Here is a 22,799-nt window from a genome sequence, read left to right as displayed (position 1 = left end):
AATTTATTCAAAAAAGTATTTATTTAATTTTATTTAGTCAAAAAACTGAGACTAAAATAATTGTTAATTTGTTTCAAATTTTAAATAAATATAGCCAATTTATTAAATTTGACCTTAATTGAAATCAACTTGACCATAATTACCATACAATTGGTCAATTAATTTTTAATTAAGTTAATATTTAAACCTCTTTGACAAAAATCCTAACAATTAAACTATTTAATAGATAGCCTAAAACTAATCTACCCAACACATTCTCTAACAACACCAGCAGCCCAATAACAATGAGTCGCCCCGGACCAACTCCAAATAAACCAGCCCACACTCCTTTCTCTTCACCTTAACAAGATCGGGTACAACACAAAACAACAACAACCAAAAACCCAGCAACAGCAACAGTACATCAACACCCGATTTCAGCAAAATCCGACATCACCAACAATTCCGACCTGGCAATGACCCGATATCCATGAGCAGCAATCCAATAACCGCGATAACAACAGAAAACAGCAACAACGCGCAATACAGTCAGCAAAAACTGACAAAACAATGGCAAAACCCAACTACGTCCAGCTTCGACCCGACGTTAGCTCTCAATCCGTTTGAACTTTTCAAATTTGAAATTCAAATTCGAATGGAATTGTACCATTACAGCTCACAACCTTATCCTTAGTGAAATCCCCAAAACACCCTTAAAAATTCTTCAATCCCACATCAATTCTTTCTCAAAATTGAGCCCAGATCCCTTGTTATATATATTGCTACTGTTTTCATTAAAAAGGGGAACTATTGATGAGAGTTTGGATAGCGAGAACTCCAAAAAAACATGGAATTTTACTATTCGAAGAAGGATTTCGGTGCCACAAAATTTGATAAGACTCCTTTAGGCTAAGAATCCAAGTTTATTTCGGTGATGGTCGAGAATCCGACGAGGCTCGAAGTCCCCATTTGGTGCTCTGGAAAAAAGGTGAAGGCTTCATCTTTTTACATTTTTTTGCTTCTTCGTGTTAGTAGGCCTAGTAATTTTCATATTTCGATTAGACGTAGTCGTAGTATGTTGTTATCGTTAGAATCTCATTAAGTGAGAATATTGGGATTATTTGTTGTAGAAGGCCATGAAGGCCATAGAATTTTCACGTAAATATTATTGAATCAATATTCTTGCTTAGTCGTTTGGCTCGTTTGTCTAGCTTCATGGTTCCTATTTTAGTTCTGAAAATTCATGATTTCATTTTGATGTGCTTGACAATTCCTAAACTCACTGTTTCAGGCATCAATTTCTTTCTTCTCCACACTCTTTCTCATTTAAGATTTTTAGTAACTGTTTCAGCTTAATTATTTGCTTGTTGTAGTCACGATCTATACTCGTCTTCAAGTTCAAGATGTATCCAACCTCCTCCTTTCATCAACTCAGAAATTTTCTTGGTTATAAACTTGGTTAAGAGATGCTAAATTGCTAATTTATAATTGTGGAAAGTTCGTCTTAAGCTACAACTACTATCTTTGATCATGTTTTCTCTATTGCACAAGGCGGATTTAACTTATTTCCTTGAAACCAGCCCGTGCACTCTCTTAATTTAATAATCCACTCTGTGTGTTCATAGTTGAAAATCTTAGAACCCTTGGTCTAATAACTACTTGGTAGTGTTTGGGTGTGATAGATGTCATACATTTGGTATAGCTGTTGTTTTGTTTTAACTGGAAAGTTCGAAATCAGAGGAATAAAGCCATTCCTCCTTGAATGTTATTCTTTAGTTCTCTCTCAAGGATTTCATCAAAAGATGAAAAGAACTGTGTGGTTGTCTATTTTTGTTCTGAAAAATCAATGCCTAAATAGATTTTGTCCAAGTTGTTTTTTTAGCTTCTTTTTATAAGCATGAATCATGTATTTTTGTGGTAGTTGATTGCTTGAGCATTTTTCTTAGTCTAGCACATCCACAGAGATTTATAGGGTATATTTTGGGGTTGCTTTCTGGTCAGCCCCAAAATCAGAACTTGAGATGAGAGAGAGCTTTACTATAGTTTTATTGCCTTGGTCGAGATAAGTTAGAATACTCCCAAAGATTTTATGTGATCTTTCAGACTTTCTAAATCTTTACGAGGGAATACTCCCCGTTTCATTTTAGTTGACCCTCTTTTTAAAAATATTTGTTTCAATTTAGTTGTCTCTTTGATGAAATCAAGAGGATTTTATTATGTTCTTCTAATACTACTCTTAATATTAAATGACTAAACAAAGTGTATTTACTCAAATTTATATTTTCAAAGCACAATTAATAAGGCTAATTTGGTAAAATAAAACCCTTAATTAATATTTTTTTAATGGATGTGCCAAGTCAATAAAGGCCAACTAACATGAAACGGAGGGAGTATGTTCCAAATCAACTTTCCATGGTTTCATAAACTGCTTGTAGTAGTCATAAATGGTTATTTGCCTAACTAAGTTCATCTTTTAATAAAACCATCGCATGCTTTGTCAAATAGGCAATTTTGGTTGTTTTGTTCCATTGTGCGAATTTCAATTTGTGTCTTATCTCTCCTCATCTATAGATTTGTCATTGTTTTAATGGTTCACTGTTAAGCATATCATTATTCTCTAGGATTAGTAGTCTCCTATATTTGACTAAATAAAACCTGATAATGTTTCTCGTAGTCTCCCAGCAAGATAAAAGTAGAATAAATGCTAAGACTTTATTAAGGTTACTTAAATCATTTACTAATCCTTACCTTTTTGCTTGCATGTGAAAAACCATTCGAGTCCATTGAACTCTTTCCCCCGTATCTCTTGCATAGCCTTGACGGGCCAAAGAGGCCCAAGCCATCGAGTCAAAACCTCAAACCCAAAAATGGGTAAAAATTGAAGTTGAAGAAAATTTGTAGCGAAAATGACATAAGGAAGCTAGTGTACGGGGTCGAAGACGAAAAAATAAAAATGGACTAGAAAGTTCATGAAAAATAGGGTTGGTTCAAATTCGTTTTCCTCGACTTTCTTTATGTATTCATTTATTTGTTTATTTGTCTTCTTGTAATACATATTTGTAAATTATCACTTGTTTGTAATTAAACACTTAAATTTGGTTAAATTTGAATAAATTTTCCTTCGATTAGTCATTTTTATTTTATCTTTGTATTCTATTTCTTTATTATTCGTCACGTAGCATATTTTGTAATTAATAGAAAAAAAATTTCTGCATGTCTTCTCTTAGAATGAATCTTAGAAATTAAAGATGACATTTTATTTCATTCATGTGTTAAATTGATTTATTTAAAAGTACGTAAATTCCCATCAACCTAGAAATTAATTTTTCTTGCAAAAATCAAAATATTTTCATCAATTAGTCAAATTTCATAACTTGTTCAAATTGGTGTTTTCCTCTAAAAATTTCTTTCCTTAAAAAATTATTTATTTATAATAAAAATCTTTCTCCTTTCATTTTTATGAAAATAGTTTGTTTTGCCCTTAAATTGACAAAAAATCGAATACAGTTCAACTTTCTTATTAAGAAAATCGTTTAAGTAAAATGAATCATTTTTCACTTGAACAAAATAAATGTCATATTTTGCAAAAGAATTTTTAGATTTTACAAAGTTAGTCACATTTTTCAAAACTAATCATTTTTCATAAATCGGTCAAATTGTCTTTTGATCAACCATTTTTTAACGGACGCTCTTGAGTGCCTTAAAAACCTTCTCAAGATGTTACTTAAATTCTTACCCATTTTCTCTAATTTTAAGGATTTGTTTTTGTTTTCAAATCTTTAAAATACTTTTAGTTTTCTTGATATTCTAAAAAAATCAAGCGACGACTCTGTATCTCTTAAATTGTTTCAAAATTTTCTTCAAGTTTTGAATGTTTAAAAGGTCAAAATCAATGTTTTTCAACCTTGTGAGCCAAAAAGGGATAAAACAAAAGTGACAACTCTATTGGGAAATTTATTATGATTCTAACCATATTTTAGGTTGTTTGACTGATTATTTGACTTTGATTGATTAAATATGGTGTTTTTATATTATCTTGTGATAATATCTATTGTTTGCATTCATGACAAATTATTTCTCATTTGATATATAAATTATTTGGGATTTCGCAGATGTCCCGGGCTTTATTGTTCAATTTCAAATCAAGTGTTAGGAATACGATGATTTATTGACACGTTAGGAGTCCAATGGATGTTCATATTTTCAAACTCAAGTCGTCCGCTTAGTAATTGGGTTCAAACCCACTCTAGACACCAAGGATAGAGCGAAATCAAATCCCTTTTTTTAGGGATGAGCCTAGGATGGCCCAATATCCGAGGGGGTATTGGGCCCATTAGAAAACCTACCCTGCGTCTATCGACCAAGAGTCAATTATAAATGAATTATACTTATGTGTTGAAAGAAATTTATGCTAAATAATATAAATTCATTATCATTTGAGGCGGGGGTGAAGGATCACCTTGTTTGCTTTGTGTAGGTGTAGATCGATCAATCTCTAAGAAAATTCAAGATCAGATGAATACGCCAAAAATTTGGTGAAAAGATATGAAGTGCGAAAGTCAAAAAAATCCTCAAGAAGCATGTAGGATATTTATCTACCCTAATCGCTATGAAAGCCACAATTATGCAAAAATTTACTTGATCACAAATAGATATCGCATGTGACAGAGGTGGACAAAGCCAAGAAGGCGAAGACCGACGAAGGATCGTCTAGATTCTAGTATTTTCTGTTTTATCCCTTGCACGGGATTGTTTTTTTCTTCATGTTATTTTTCCTTTCCCAAAAGTTGTACCCCTCATTTTCTACTTTGTAGGCATTTATGAGTGTTTTTATTTTATCCCCTGCGTGGAATTATTTTTCTCGCATTTTATTTTTCAATCATTGTATTCCTCGCTTTCTATGTTGTACGCATTTATATCCTCTTGGATATTATATTTATGAAAGTGATTTTCTGGGATAATGAATTAATGTTTAAACTCATATACTTTCTTCAAACTCGATAGGTCAATCCTTGGATCAAACGGGTCCTCAATTAGGATGCGCTTTATTTATATGCTTGTGTGATATAACTATTTAATGTGCTTATTATGTTATGTTGCTTTGAATCAAAGGCGAATTGATCCAATCCTATTTTTCATCGAGTACCTCTAAGCAAAAATATACATCCACTATACAAACGTCCGACCAAACATACTCCAAGTCTCTCAGAAAAACCCACAATTATTCCATTCCTAAAATTTCCTAAAAATTATTCCTACCATTTCAGGAAGGCTGACTATGGACTTAGAAGAAGCCATTATAGGAAGGATCGAAAAGAGTAATAGGAGAATTGCTCAAGTCAAGAGGCAATTGGTAAAGTTAAACCAAATAGATGATATGTTAAAGGTGGAAAGTGAGCAAGTGTTCAAATTAATGATTGAACAAGAAGAGGATGGTGCCATGGCAAAGAAGAGGGAATTAGAGGAACAAAATTCCCTAACCAAAGCCAAAATCGTTATGTTCGACCAAATATTGAGAAAAAAGAGAAAATGCCAAAAAGAGACCTTGCTAGGGAGATCAAACAACTAGCCATAAAATTTAAAATAGCTGCTGGGATGATTAGAAAGATTTTTGTATGTTTTCTCTTTCAATTAGGTGTATAGCACACAATATTTGAGATTGTATATTATAAAATCAGTTAGATCCTATAATCACTATTGAATGCTGACTAAACTTGTAAAAAACATATATATTCTATTCTATAGAAAAGCTGGTTTCGACATTGGATAGAAAAGACATAAGAAATTTATGTGAGGGTAATTTTATCATTTCATTTCAAAAGCTGATAAGCATCTGTTAACATTACCTACGTGTATCCATCATAATTTTTCTATCAAATACGTGGCCTTTTCTCCATCTTTCTTCTCAAATCTTTCCAGCTCCTCTTCTTAACTTGAACGCTTCTTTGTTTACCAGAAAAAAAAAAAGCTTAACTCTTTCTTCTCTGTAAAAAAAAAAAAAAAACTCCTTTACTGTGCTAAAGGATTGGAAATCAGCAATCTGTTGGATATTTAATTTAATTAATTTGTTGTTTGTGGTTATTGTTTCTTTGCTTGCTTTCTGATTTAGGTTTTTTGATTTTTTAATTGGGGCTTTTCCGTTCTAATAGTAAAAGAATGAAAGTTTCTTGCCTGGAGTTTTGTTTCGGATTTCTTAACTTTCATGCAAGAACAAGACCCAATTCGATTAGATTGAAATTTGCTGAAAGGAAGATGTAAGTCCTCTATGATTTTATAGTAGACCATTTGGTCATTGCTATGTGAAATATGAGTTTGTGAAATTCAAGTACTCTGACCATTTAGTTATTATACTATGAACAGATGATGTTGATAATGGATCAATTACATGGTGCTTAGAGAAAGATGGATCCTTAATTGGAGTCTTGACCACAGAGAATTTCAAAAGTGAAAAAAACTTCTACAAATATCCCCATACGTGAGATATTATTGGTAAGTTACTAGCCTTGTGTTTTGATGATTTTAATGAGAAAACTTATTTATTTGAAAATAAAAAACTTCCTTTTATTGTTGTGTTATTAAGATGTGTAGGTGTGGATTTAATCAATAGTGTTCCGTACAAATCTCAAAGTAATAATCATAGTATTATTCTTTTAATTTCTTGTTCTCCGATTTCTATGGCTATCTGTTGTTTCTTGTACTTCAACTGTTATATTATTTTATTATAGTACTATTCCGTTACCATCTTTTGTTTCTTACACTTTCACTATTTTTTTTCATTTCTTACCAGCTACCAAACGACCCATGTTCAAGTGCAAATGGCAACAGGAAGAACATATGCTCAATTATGGGCACCTATTGGCCATTTTGTGTTCCTCATGCTTATGAACAAGGGATTTCTAATTTGCAGCAACTCTGATTTGTAAATTCATTTCGTTCTATTTTATTCATTCCTACTTCTAGCATTGGAGGATATTACTGAAATATTTTGTCTTAATGTTTCTGTGTGTATGAAATTTTTATTTGATAATTTGAAAGATTCAGATTATGAAATGAGGGATAAAGCAATTAATGATGTTTGGGCGCTTTGATAGTGTTGAATCAGCAGTATTGCTTTGCAATGATGAGTTCATCCGCAAACTTAATAAGCATTGGAGAGATGAGGATAGACCTACTAATTCCCTTAAATATCTCAAGATATACCTGAACTTGAGCTTCCAGTTGTAAGAAAATGCTTTAATATTTGCATGTCACACCTCATGTAACATAAATGACTAAGACCCTGTCCAACAGTTAATATTGCGAGACATTGTGATTTCAGTGGAGACAACATCAAGGCAAGCAGAAGAAAGGGGTCATAGTTTACTGGACGAGATGCCCATCTTACCGGTAAGTTTTTGACATACTTTTGAACAATCCCTGTATGCTGCTTTAAATCCAAGTTGTCTTGTAGTTGATGACCCATTCCTATGCCTAATTTATGGCGCAAACTGTGGTCATGTCTGAATATTGTCTCCCTAAAAGAAAAGTTGATACTCACTCTAAATGTCAATATATTTTTCATGACAAATACCCTTGATTTTATATTAAGTAGTCCATCCATTGGTGTTCATTAAATATGGACATGCATAGTTACTTTCGCTCATTTATTTCGGTTGTTTGTTTAATATGGGGTTGCTTTCATGTAGTCATGCGGTTATAGATTTAAAGCCTTTTGGATTGTCATGATCCTGAAGTAGGAAGGACGCCAATATAGTTTGAACCGATTGCACTAAAATTTGATGTTATCTTACAAATGAGACAATTGTTGTTCGTCTCCCCTACAGGTGCAGGTTCATGATTTGCCACATATTTTGGGGTTCGATCATGAGATTAGTGATGAAGCTAAAGCTGAAATGGAGAAAAAAGAGGAGTTTCTTCTAAAAAGTCTTGGGTGGAAGGAAAAAGTATTAATTCAGAGCGCATATGATACCGAGGTTGTTGGAAGTCCTCCTTTGGAGAACATTGGTGATGTGCCTAATAACAACTAAAAGACTATGGCCTTCTATATTTTATTTTTTGGGAATTGATAATTTGTATTCTTCAACATCAAGAAAATGTTGGTACCCTCAAAAAAGAATTACAATCATATGAAAACAGACTACAAATTTCCTTAAATATGTCGTCATTATTTCACCAAATTACCTTATGAATGGCTTGGTGGAACAGCCTCAGCTTGAAATTTTAATGATGATGAAATAAATAAATAAACTTTTAGTGTTCGTAAAATTAGAATCTATTTGATTCTGGCAAAATGTAATTGCTATGTGAATCCCATGTGTAAAAAGAACAAGAATAATCTCATAGACTTCTCAAGTAGTAAAACTTGCTGAAAAGTTTCAAAGATTCCTAATCACAATATGTACGCTTTATGTGATTAATCATCCGACATTTCTTAAAAATCTTTGCTCTCTACAGTTGTGAAGTGTGAAATAATACAGCAGTGGCATACCAAAAGCATGTAGCAACTCGAGCTGGATTAGGTTGACTCTTTTTATTCTTCTTCTTCTAATTCTAATAATTGATAACTACTTAACACGACTTCTCTAAGTCAGGTGAATTCACAATGCTTGAACTTGCTGAGAATATGAAGGCGATAATCTACTAAACTTCGTCTCTAATTTTAGTTTCTCTTTTTTTGAAAGATATGTTCTATTTTAAATATCTTAGTTCACGTTTTCATACCTTGTTACTGTTAGTTTTGATTTGGCAAAATGTTCTTTAGATGATGGTATTAGCATCCAAAAATAAATCATAGAAGAGTGAGAGGTGTCTACTTTAGTATCTAAGTTAGAGTTATTCTTGGAGCTCAGAACGACTATTATCGATTTCATTTTTGTGTGATCTGATTTATATATTCATCAGAAAATTTGTTCCTACATGTGTTTCTTATTGCACAACAACAGTCTTTTCCTAATGTAAGTTTATTGTGCATAATTCGTGTTCAGATCTTTTAAAATCTGCTGCTTATGCATTTTATTTTCATGTGTTTGAATTACAAGAATTATTTTTCTTAGAAGAAACTTCTCTCTTATCTTTACACATACTTATTTTAATAGTCTTGAAAGTAAAAAAATTGCAATGTTTACTTATATTCATGTGCTTTTAAATAGTTGTGTACTCATATCTTTTATATGTGTATGCACGTGTCATTTCAACTAACTACAATTCAATCTCTTTTCTAATCAATACTAATCCTTCTTCATCCTTTTCCTTTCGTGACATGATTGAATCATATCGTCTTAGTACTCATTTGGATGATCATTACTTCAGCTTCCATAGCATTATTTCACCTAAAAGTGTTGCCTATGAAGGTAAAGATTAAAACTTTACTATACCCTTAACATGCATTTCTTGTTTTCTCATGAAACATTCAAACTTTGAAGCTCATGTTTATTAGTTTAGTGTGGTAAAAACTAGAACTTTACTAAAAGATTTATTGAATTTATTGTGGTGTAAATAGTGGCAGCATTGATCTCCATAATATCAAAATGAGAGATGAAAATCATGTGTTGAATGGATGGGATATAAATTCTGATTGCTCTTTTGGTTTTAATTTGTACTCTCTTATGAGAGAAAATGTATGCCTACATGCATGCAACTTGAGCAAAAAGTGACAGTTTACTTATATTTGTGTCTTTCTCTTGAGTAGTTACACACAAGACAACTATGATTTAGTTCTTTTTTCAATCACATAATCCTATGAGTACTAATCCTACATCTCTATCTTTTGTAACAGGTCTCAATGTTATCATCAACAATCAAAATAACAAACTATAGGACAACATTAGTGTTTCTTATTATGTGGAAAAAAATTATACATAACTATCTTATACAATTTGGCTCTTTAGCAAGTACTATCAAATAGTTATTATATAAAAAAATTATTGTTTTAAGTCTGTAAATTTATATTTATATTTTGTGCCTTATGCATGTTAAAGTTTAGTGCTCAAAAGTGTCTATATTGTTGGGCCCGTGTTGACACGGGTCATGCACCTCTAGTAATAATATATATACATAAGATACAGATAATATGTACGCGGGGCAAATGTGATATATGCTTTAACAAATTAAATGGATCTATAAATTAATAATTTTAAAAGAAGATGGAATTGTAGGATAATATATATTATTTAATTTGTAATTTTACTAGCATAATATGTTAGGAAAAAAATAATTAAATTTTAGCTTTGTTCCAGTGTTGTCCATCCTACGATTATAAGATAATATATATTAGAAAAAAATAATCAAAAAGAAGAATAAAATAGAGATCTGAATAAAAGTAGTTGAGTCATCTTGTTCTACTTTGTCACTTATACTTCTTTTTTTGTTCTTTGAAAAAAAAAAAAATGCTTTCAGAGGTCATCCTCAAAGTTACTAATTGCCTATTAGTGTAATGATGTTAACTACGTTTTGATGAACACATTTTTTTAGGATAATCCCACTTTTAATATATGAGTTGAAATTAATTTATATATTCATTTCATACTTAAGTAATACTTTTATTTTGAGTTCTCAATGTATTAAACTAATATTAAAATTGATATCAATGAAGTTTTGCATATACAACATTTGTATTGAATAATTTTATGAATGTGACAATCGATGAGAAAAATTATGTTTTATGTTACATAACCTTTTTAGTGTATGTAATGGATATTACATGAAAAACAATCAATGTAAATATTGAAATAAATTAATTGATAGTGTTTGATGTCAAATAATTTTTTATTGTAATAAAAAAATAATCAGTATTAATCATAATTGATATTAGTGTTTGCTTTCTGGCAGAAGAAGATGAAGAACATTATATAAATACTATGTTAAATATCAAAACTAAACTTTGTTCATACCAACAATCTTATACAAAGGTAATGAGCACCGATAAAAAATCAAGATACAATACTCATGTCAAATATTACTAATTGCAGAATCAAAAAATGTATAATTTGATGTAGTTGATATCAAATTTAATACCCATCTGATGCGACTTATTTCATATCAATTTCATTCAATGATATAAAATATGAAATAAACGTTAAAGTAGCATAACATTATATAAATACTATATAAATACAAAAAATAAACTTTGTTCATACCAACAATATTAAAAAAATAAACAGTAATGATCAAGCACCAAAAAGTTAATTCAAATTATTAACTATATTGGAAAACAAACAGTAAATAAAAAAAGGATTCAATATTAATTTTGTACTAATTTAATAAAGAAAAAAATCAAATATTTGCAAGTTTGTATGTACTGTTATAGTCCATGAATACAACCTTATTACCAGCACATCATGTACATGCTTACTACAAATTTATCTACCGATATAAATTTTAGTGTCGAGAATATTTTCAACATTTAGGTAAATGTCGGAAAAAAATTGTGACATTAACTTCACAACATTTATGTAAATGTCAAAATAGATTTACGACATTTATTTGCAACATATAGGTAAATGTTGGTAAGAGATTTACGATATTTTCTCTGACATTTAGATAAAAGTCTGTATGAGATATCTGACATTTTATTTCAACATTAAGGTAAATGTCGATAAGGAATTTATGACATTTATATGAAATGTCACTTAATTTCTAATATTTAGATTAAATGTTTGCTAGATTTTTCTTTGTGACACTTACTTGTGACCTTTATAAAATGTTGCATTTAAATTACCATCGTTTTAGTTGAGGTCGATAAATAAAATATTAATGTTGTAAAATTTAGTAACATTTCAAAATTTTCATCAATATTATTGCATTTAGACTAATGTCACTGTTAATTATTTTAAAAATGGATACAAATTCTCTATAATTTTTCTCATGACATAAATATTTATAGCTAATTTAATCTATACATCCTCTTATAATAAACATGAAATATATGTAAAGTAAATGTGTTCTAATATTATAATCAAAAAACTAAATAGCAAAATGGTATCAAATCGAATGATCTAAGTAAAAATGAATTATAAATATAATAGTTTCAACATGCAACCAACTTTAACGCCTAATTCAAATCAATTTCGTTAAATTCTAAGATAAAATTTGCAATAAAACTTTATGAAATCACCAATCCACAAGGCATTTCATAGCAGCTAGTAATTGACCCCAATTCCTTGAAAAGCTCTGCATAAGAAATTCACATAAAAGAAAAAATTTTAACTATATGATGAAATTATTTCCTCCATGACTAGAATAGATTGGGATATCAAAAAAGCACATTGAATTTTTAAAGACAAGCATATTGAAAAATTGATGTAAAGTATCAAGTAGAGAGGTTAATTTTTTTTCTTTGAAAGAAAAGAATAGAGAAAAGGGATATCTTGTAATTTTTCTAACTTACCCACTTTCATTTATTTGTGTCAACTACACTAGTTTCAGTCTTCTTGATCATCTTAGCCTGAGAAGAAAAATTAAGCTGATTACTTAAATATTTACAAAATTAAAACATAATAAATCATAGCATACATAGTACGCCTATTTTTCCCATAAAGAAAATCAAAACAAAATTATAAGATTGTTTCAATAATAAATATTGCTTCAACAACAAATACTTGACCAAAATTACCGATGAATAACTCTAATATAATGTAGCAATATGAGAAATTCATATATTAAAATACACAAAAAATAATTAGTTAAAATGCAACTTAATTATTCAATTATGATGCTCATCTATAAGTTACAAAACTACTAAGGTTCAACTTCAATACCAACAGTTTACATGACGTAGTGACTAATAGTTGGTCGATTAATCCCAAATAGAAACAAGAAAAGGAATCAGTTGATCCCGAAATCATATGAATTTTAGGATTTAAACAAATCGAAATAAAAATCAAAACTTTATTTCCTCTAACCTTTTTTGTGTGAACAAATGAAATGGGTGATAACGGTTGTTGATGATCTTCAATTGAGTTATCAGAAACCAATCACAAAAAAAAATCTAATTAAAAATAACTAAGTTATCAACTAACAAAAGTAATTTTTGTGAACAACACAATTATTTACCTGTCCTGATTTTATATATGCATCAATAGTAATACCCAAAGACTCTAGATATGCTTGTACACCTGCTTTTACTTTATCTGCTATAATTACTTCCATGTCCATTTTTGCTTCCAATAATTTTCTCTCCACTACTTCCTTATCCTCTTTTGCTTCCTCTTTTGCTTCAGACAACTTTTTATCCATAGCTTCCATTTCTTTTTGTGCTTCAACCAACTTTTCCGTCATCTCAATTTTCATAGCCGAGGTAGCTTTTTGAACTTCCAACTCAACCCGTGCATCAAAATCTCTTTTTTCAGCTTGAGATCATTTATATACAGGACCATAAACGAAACTTGGAGCTGCTCCCTTTCCTAAAGTTCGGACAATCCCATGAGTGTCTGTCCCATTACTTTTGCGTACACATCGTTGGGAGCACTTCCAGGGATATTTAACTCGGGATACACCTCAGCGATATCATCCATTTGTTTCTTTTTGAAACAAAAGTCAAGCAACGAAAAGTTAAAGAAAATTGCAATAGAATAAAAGTACCAAAATACTTATAAAGAACCAGAATTTACCATAACTTCACCGGCAATCTCATTCACTGGTTGTGTATTCTCTCTCGTGTGAGTTTTTCTGAATACCTGCATACGGGTTGGCTTTACACCACTATTCTTCTTTGTCATCTATTTCAATAGTAAGAATGCCGTAAAATATTCAATACATGTATCAATTAAGAAAAAAAATTACAAAATAAAGAGTGTGATTATGGCATACCTCATCTATAATTTGAGCATGACTTTTTCTTCCTGATGTGTGCGGCATTGTTAACTTTTTTCGACTTTCTTTGTTTCTCTTGCTCTTTTCCTCGAGAATTTTAACACAATAATACATAATAGAACAATACACTTAATAATATAATTTGATTAGTTAAAAGGTTCCAGCATAGCCAGAACGACAAAAAGAGAGAAATAACAATCCAAGTGAAATCTTAAACTGCTCAGTCTAGGCGTCCTGAGAACTTGAAGAAGCTTGGCCAAATAGACTATTTCACTTTATTTTCTTAACTTTAAAAGTTTGAATTTTGCTCTTCTTTGTTTGTACAGAGACAACATGTTATCGAGCAAGAACTAGCAAAAATGCAGGAGGAGATCTCATAGTATAAGAAAAGTGTCAGGATGTGGAAGATCCAAAGTTGCTAATTCTGAAAGAGCTAGATAGCACTAAGAGACTTATAGAAGAGTTGAAACTCAACCTAGAGAGAGAATGAGAGCGAGGCTCATGCTACTTTCTCAGTTGGTAGTACTCATGTTGACCGTTGGTAGTACTCATGTTGACCGGAGGCTTCATCAGATGTTCGTTGGTGATAGGGACTACGAAGGTGGCTATCTCAAAATGGAGATAGAATACCCTCCTAACTCCAAACCAGACGTTAGAATTGAAAGCTGTGTTGAGATCAAAGGGTACTCAGTGGTCGGTGTAAGTTGCAAGGATAGACCAAAGCTTATGTTTGACATTGTATGCACCCTCACAGACATGCAGTATGCTGTTTTCCATGCCACTATCTCATCAGATGGTCCCTCTACATCATAAGAGTATTTTATTCGCCACATGGATGGTTTTGTTCTGGAATCTGAAGCGGAGAAGGAAAGGGTTGTGAAGTGTATTGAAGCTACAATTCGGCGAAGGATAAGTGATGGTTTCATCCTAGAGTTGTGTGCCAAGGATTGAGTTGGCTTACTTTCTGAAGTTACGAGAGACTAGAGCTGGTGTCACAACTATTGGCCTGGGAGAAAGAAAAGAATGTCTTCTACATAAGAGATGCATCTGGAAAACCTGTCGAGATAAAGACGATTGAAATACTGCATGAAGAAATTGGACAGACGATGATGCTTAATGTGAAGAAAGACCCAACATCTGCAAAGGTACCTGAAACTGTTGGTCTGGCTACGACAAGCTTTTTCTTTGGAGGCTTACTGGAACAAGTTCCTAACTTAAAAGTACATCTATTGTGAAAGATACATCTTGAAATAAAGAAAACTGCGCGCGTACGAAACTCACATACTGATAGTTTAAATATAAAATCAAACGGGATAGCTTGGTTGTGTTTTTGACCCTTATTGACTGTTAGATCATTATCTATCCAAGAGATTCACACATAAAATAAGATTATATTATACTAGTAAATTATGAATTTTGTACTCTTGAAGTGTAATTAAAAAACAAATTAGCATCCACGGCAAAGAACTAATTAGTCCAAATCACAATATTTGTTAAGGAAAACTGATAAAAACTAGTACTAAAACTTTTTTCATAGTCAAGAATCTATATATACTAGTATCTCTAGAGAAATATATAGATCATTAATTGCCTAAATATATAATATTTCTCTTTGTTGAAAGTTTCTGTTTCATCTTTACATTATGTCTGCATTACTTGATATGAAGTTGCTAGTTCTTGTTTTGGTGATTCTTGGAATATATGGGTCTCAAACTACAACGTGTACGCTTCCTGAAGAATCCATGATGCAAAAATACGAGCGATGCATGATTCAATATGGACGTGTATATAGAACCAACACTGAAAAAGAGAGCCGTTTAAAGATATTCAAGGAGAATATAGAGCGTATCGAAGATTTCAATGATGCAGCAAAACAACCTTATAAGTTGGGAATCAATGCATTTGCAGATTTAACTAACGAGGAATTTAGAGCTGCGTGAAATGGTTTGAAGATTCCATTTTTTGAACCGAAAATTACCTCATTCAAATACAAAAATGTTACTATAGTTCCAATAACTATGGATTAGAGAACTAAAGGTGCAGTCACACCTATCAAATATCAAGGACAATGTGGTAAGTCTTTCACCTTAAAACACTCTATCTAAGTTATACACGCTGACAGTGTAAAGATTCTTCACATTATCCATGTATTTGGCATGGATACAATTAAAACGCACTTGTAATAGGAAGTAACTAGCAGTAATTAGTTTACACGTGACCTTCAATGTATATAACTAAAACTCTTAGCTTCTTAAAGGGCTTACTATTGGTTTTCGTGCTCTATTTTTCTATTACAAATAAGGAGTGGTTGGGAAAATATTTTCTACGATAGCAGCGACAGAAGGGATCACCAAACTCTCAACAGGAAAGTTGATCTCGCTATCAGAACAAGAGCTGGTGGACTGTGACAGAACGCGTGATGATCAAGGATGTGAAGGTGGTTACATGGAGGACGCGTTTGAATTCATAGTGAAAAACAAAGTAAAAACCAGAACTAGCCTCCAAAGAAAAAATCAGCTAAGATGAAACTCGAAGAAGTAAAGCTATGACTCGCTTACTGTCTCTAGCTATAACTAACAAATCCTTACAAAAGAATTTTATTTTCTTATCAAATAGATATGAATGCCAAAGTGTGTCTGTCATGAGCACTACAGTAGAAGCAGAATACGATTTCAATCATCAATGACCATTAGAAACATTGAGCCAGGGACATACATCTAATAAATTTAGAATTTGCTAAACAGGTTATGCACAAACTACTAAACTTATTTCTCAGACATCAATGACCATCTAAACAGATTACGCACAAACCTTAAATCGAGGTTTCAAGATCAAGCCTTGTCAGTTGTCACATTCTCAGAGAATATAACCTCGGTTACGCATCTAAATCCACAATAACCAATTAACTACTCCAATAAACTAACACAAGTGTATATCCAACATATAAGCTTTCTTAATTTACAGTAACTATTTCTTTCAGACTCCATACTGAAGATGAACTTCACACTTCTCTTATGAAGATCCTTTTATTAACAGCTTAAAAACATCAAAGGAAGTGTCATCCAAAGCTCATTAAAAGTTCTCTACTCACTGAATACTACTAAATACTATTCACAATTAACATCTTAAGGGTGTGTTGAATCAAACATGAACAAGTAAATGGGAAGCAACTAGTAACTATTCACAAAAGTACCCACTAACTCAAGCTATGGGATCTTTTCTTTGGAAGTGAGACATTGCGTGCACTAAAATATTGTAGCAGGTGCTTTAGACTATAGTTTTGAGAGGATATATGGATCCAATCTTAAGTTATGGTAGGATAGAATTTGTTCAATCTCAAGAATTTGATGCATATCCATCTTGAACTTTTACTTCTTTTAAAACTTGCAAGAGAATATCTTTTTGTGAATTACTCAACGTGAAACATGCTGGAGGTAGATAATATTTCCCATTATCATTTTTCTTAGGATGAAAAGCTTTTCGAATTCCCATCTCTTGTAAATCTAAACGAGAATTTAAATTATCTTTTCCTTTGCCATCAACATTCAACAACGTCCAGAATAAGTTGTCGAAGAAGTTCTTTTCAGCATGCATCGGATCAAGATTATGACGAATTGGATTGTCTTTCCAGTAATCCAACTCAAAAAATATGCTCTTTTTGTTCCATATATTTTGCAACAAATTATCATCATCCTCCCATTTTATTTTACGAGATTTAATCAATGGACCTTTTTCAAATTTGTTTCTAATATTATTCAATTGTTCAAGAATCTCAATTCCCGTCAACCGTTAAGGTGCTACCTGTAACTCCAAAAGGCCATCGAATGCAACTTTATCTTTTCGAAACTTATGTCCACGAGGTAACCATCGCCTGTGAGACATGAAACAATACTTTCTTCCATTCCTCAATCTTTTTGATTTAGTCTGGGCAAGACAACATGGACAACCATATCTAGTTTTCACACCATATCCTAATAAGTTACCTAGCGCTGGAAAATCACTTATTGTCCAAAGCAATGTTGCACACATTTGAAACATATGATTCTTTGACGCATCATAAGTGGCAACATCAATCCATAATTCTTTTTACTCATCAAATAAGGGTCGTAGATAGATATCAATATCATTTTCTGGTGCACGAGGACCATCAATGATAATTGATAATATCATATATGGTTGTTTCATGCACAACCACGGTGGCAAATTATATGGAATTAAGATAACTGGCCATGTGCTATGTGAAGTAGACATAGATTTAAATGGACTAAAGCCATCAGAATCCAAACCAAGTCTTACATTCCGAGGATCCTGAGCAAACTCTGTATTCTCTTCATCAAATTTCCTCCAAACAATATTGTCAGCCGGATGTCACATTACACCATCCTTAGTGCGACCTTCAGCATGCCATCTCATTTGAGTAGATGTTTTAGCAGACATAAATAGTCTTTGAAGCCGTGGTATCAATGGAAAATATCTAAACACCTTTGCTGGAACTTTTGATGTATTTGAACTGCAATTAACTAATCCACCTTTGAAATTTTTGTATCTAGGAGCTTTGCAAGCCTGACAATCCATTCTATCTTTCGTTTCATCCCAATAAATCATACAATCATTCGGACATGCATGTATTTTTTTGTATTCAAGTCCTAAATCTTTAATAATTTTCTTTGCATCATAAAAGGACTTGGGTAATGTTTCACCTTCAGGAAGCACATCTTTTAACAACTCCAGCAGCATAGAAAATGAATTGTTACTCCACCCATTGAGACACTTTAAATGTAATAGACGAACAAGGAATGAAAGTAGATAATACTTGCTACTAGGATATAATTCACGTTCAACTTCTTTCAATAAAGTAAAAAATTCTTCAGTCTTCTTATCAAACCCTCTATTATGTTGACTTGACCCACCAAATCCTTCACCACTATTGTCCATATCAGCAAAGCTCGATGTAGGAGGAATTCCAAAAGCTTCATGTAACATGTCTTGCATTTCATTATCTTTAGCTAACTGTGTCATAGATACTGAAGATGATGATTGCTCACCATGATAAATCGAGCTAGTATAACTAGTCAGAAATCCATCAACCACAATATGTTCAACAATCAAATCTTTTTTGATAAATTTCATGTTACTACACTTTCGGCATGGACACAAGATTGAAGATGCATTAGGCCTATCTAATGACGCAAAATGAAGAAATTCTTTGGCTCCATTCTCGTATAATGGATCAAGTCTATTCAATAAGTTTATCCATCTCTTATCCATTTAAGTGTATAACCTATACATGTAATAAAAACAATCAATAAAATATGATTTTCTCTTGGTTAAAGTTACCCATATTATTTTTTTAGGCTAACAAAGTTGTACATGCTCACGTCTAAGAACTAAAAAAAATACTTTTTAAAATTTTTACACAATAAAATTCATTCACAACAAAGAATTAGACCTCCATAACATCAAACGGAATAAAAAGCACATAATAACCTGCAAGTCATTGTTCTTCCAATAGCGTTGCCTTTGTTGTGAACTCAAAACTGCAAATCAATAGCAAACGTTCGATAAATATATAAAATAGATGATGGTTATTCATATGGAAATGCATAATCTGTGAAAACAACATAAGAAGTACTTCAAAAACTCTAAATCTTTTCCTAAAACACAATTTGTGTAACTATCTATCTACATGTCACTAAATTGATTTTCTGAAACAATCTCTATTTCCTCAATATATTGGTAACAAATCTCAAATTAGTAAAGACCTATATTAGAGTACGTAATAGATTTGCCTCAACCACTGACAAAAGAGCTTTGGAGAAAATATTAAAGATAATGTAGGCAACTGCAGTTATACTTGACAAAAGAAATTGCAATAGTAGGAATTGAAAGGACGAAGCCCTAAAACCTGAACTTGAAAGGAGGGAAACCAAAATCTTACCGCCAATTTATTTTTTTCCTCCATATTTGCAATACTCCAGCTTTTATCGCTCCACATCTGCAATACTACCATTTTTATCGCTCCACATCTGCACAATTCCATATTTTTATAACTTTGATTTGTGGAAAAAAATGTATGAGTGAGTGAATTCGACCAATTTTAACACAAATGGACTGAATTTGAGATAGAAAAACAAGCCAAATTGAGCCATTGAAAAAATTTGGTTCTTGCCCATGGCCGTGAGACTCATATGGAACTGCCCATGGCCGTGAGACTCAAATGGCTCTTCTCGTCAAATGGGTCAAATTGAATTTTTTTTTTCGGTTAAGGGATCAAATTGAATTAGTATGTGTTAAAGTCACAGATGTACTAATATTTTAACCATACCAATTTTGTTTTTTTAATAATTTTTTTTTTTTTGGCCGAGTGGTTATTTTATTTAATCACTCCAAAATACATACATATCCATCACTAAGGCCATTTTATTTAATCACTCCAAAATACATACTTACCAAATTCAAAAGTAGTAAAAGAATTATAAGTATCATTTAATAATTATGCGAATACTCGATATCGAGGGGCATGCCTATAATATATATTATTTTTTGTCTTTATTTACGTGACACAAATATGATTTAGATAATCAATCATATTTTTTTTATAAATTTTAGATATTCTAAGATGTTAACTATTGTAATTTTAAAATAATATATGTTAATCTCCTAACCAAACTTTTATGGTATTATTAATCAATTATACTTTAAAAATAATTTAAATTTTTAATTATTATGATTTATAATATTTTTTCTTCTATTTCAATCAAAGTGGCACTGTTATAACTTCTTGTACAAATATTTTATATCTTTTAAATTTTTTAAGTTGTTAATTATTATGATTTATCGTATTTTTTATGATTTTTCTTGAAATATGTAACAAATTAAGAAAATAAGATAAATAATCTAAAGCGGAGGATAAATGACCAATGAAATTGTGTCAAAGCAGACAAAAGGTCAACATATCTTCTTTGGCTATTTTTCATTGGCCCTTTGTCCTTTACATATAGTAAAATTTACAATAAAAAAGTTTTATATATATATAATAAATTAAAGGAGAATAGTCTAACATGAGGTTATGTCAAACGTGACTTCGATAAAAAATTATTTTGTATATTATTTATTAATCGAAAAAGGGTCAAAAATACCCCTAAACTATTTGAAATAGAGCAAATTAAAAATACTCTTTGTTAATTTTTTGGATCAAAAATACCCCCTGTTAAATTTTTAGCTCGATATAATAACCCCTCTCTAACGAAATAACACCAAGTATGTCGTATGGACAAAAAAATATCACTTGAACAATCCACGTCAGCATCCACGTGAAAAATTCCCTCATTTTCATTTAAAATTCTTTTAAAAAAGCCCAATTCAATATTAGGTAGTTTAATCAAGAAAAAGAAAAGAAGTAATCTTTTCACTAGAAAATTCTACAAGACATGATTTTGAGCAAAATCAAAAACCTAAAAGCAATGAATAAAAGAAGTGAAATTACCATAGCGAGTAATTTCGATATTGGTTGAAGATCGCTCTTCCTCAATATCCAACAAATAAAAATAGCTAAATTTGACCAAAACGTCATTTCAAAATAATTAAAAAAAATATGAAAAAATGTCATCTCCTAAAATATGTAAATAATTGATTCAAATAATATAAATAATAATATCAAAAAATAAATATTTATCAACAATATAATTGAGGAAATCAAAACAAATGTAGAATGCTTATCTAAAAGATATCTTCCCTAAAACAAATAATAATATCAAATAAAAATAAATATTTATGATTTTATTACAATTGAATAAATTCAGAAAGTATTACAAGAAAAATCAATTAGAGAATAACTATTTTAATCAAGCAACTTATATGCATAAAAATATATGACCAAAGAGTCATTTTGAAAAATAATATTATGAAATAAATGGCATTCCTTAACATATGTAAACAGTTAATTTAAATAGTATAAATAATAATATTATAAAAATAATTATTTATCATTTCATTAAAATTAAGTAAATCAAAAACGTATTACAAGAAATATCAATAAGAAAGATCAATTCAATTAGTAAATAATCAATCAAGCAATTTATATGTAAAATATTATTATATCCAAAGAATATTCAAAATATCATGAAAAACCCCAAATATTTAAAAAATTAATTTAAATAATATAAATAATATAATTTAAAAAAAAATATTTATGTTTCACTATAATTAAGTGAATCAAGAAAGTATTTTACATGCATAAATGAAAACTTTCATCTTCATATTTAGAGAGTTCATCTAAACAAAGAGTAAATATGCTATTCGAAATTGAAAAGTAGAATATGTAATTTTTTATGATCTTTTTACATTTTCTTTAGAGTGGCATTGCCACACATATTATAGATTAATTTAGATCACAATATATTATCTAATATTGACCTGCATCAAGACAGTACTAATTCTAGTATATTATGAAAAAATAAATTATTATTTTGATATATCCAAATATTATTCAACTTGCTCATTGACAACCTTCTTTTTATAGTAAGCATTAAAATGTATTTGTTTGAAAAATATTTACTTTTGTATGTAATTAAATTATTTCAAGATCATATAACAGTCCTAGGATCATACTCTCTAGACCAATTATCCTATAGAAGTGGCATACTGTATTCAGAGAAAAACTAAAACATTTACCAGTAAATAGTGATTAATAACATAAAAAGACTTTAAAAATTAGGAGTATATATCGGTAATTAGCGATTAATAATATGTTTTAACAATAATTTGTCAATTATCATTAAAAACGACATTTGCAATAAATATCTAATTTATCGATCATTTATATCAAATGGCATTATTTTCGCATCATTTTCGCTAAATATCGCAAAAATCAATGACACTTATAGCAAATGTCAAATATATTCGACGTTTGCGTCAAATGTCACTATTTTATCGACATTTTTGCTGAATGTCGCAAAAATCAACAATAGTTACAGAAAACGTCAAAAATATTCGACGTTTGCATCAAATGT

The 22,799-nt window shown here is 30.7% G+C and overlaps 2 long non-coding RNA genes and 1 pseudogene across 2 annotated transcripts; all 3 read left to right on the top strand.

The window, feature by feature from the left end:
- The first annotated feature begins 241 nt into the window (after window positions 1-241).
- LOC124888046 lies at window positions 242-4,937 on the top strand. The gene is made up of 2 exons (XR_007045926.1): window positions 242-967; window positions 4,457-4,937. It is a non-coding gene; the product is annotated as an uncharacterized LOC124888046 (long non-coding RNA).
- A 952-nt stretch (window positions 4,938-5,889) lies between these two features.
- On the top strand, window positions 5,890-8,111 carry LOC107845959. The gene is made up of 4 exons (XR_001667118.2): window positions 5,890-6,233; window positions 6,340-6,468; window positions 6,767-7,365; window positions 7,803-8,111. It is a non-coding gene; the product is annotated as an uncharacterized LOC107845959 (long non-coding RNA).
- A 5,600-nt stretch (window positions 8,112-13,711) lies between these two features.
- On the top strand, window positions 13,712-15,119 carry LOC107844393 (annotated as a pseudogene).
- The last annotated feature ends 7,680 nt before the right edge of the window (window positions 15,120-22,799 follow it).

This window comes from Capsicum annuum, chromosome 10 (assembly GCF_002878395.1).
Source record: "Capsicum annuum cultivar UCD-10X-F1 chromosome 10, UCD10Xv1.1, whole genome shotgun sequence".
Lineage (NCBI taxonomy): Eukaryota > Viridiplantae > Streptophyta > Magnoliopsida > Solanales > Solanaceae > Capsicum > Capsicum annuum.
Note: the sequence above shows the minus strand (reverse complement) of the source record. Positions and strands in the feature narration are given on the sequence as shown.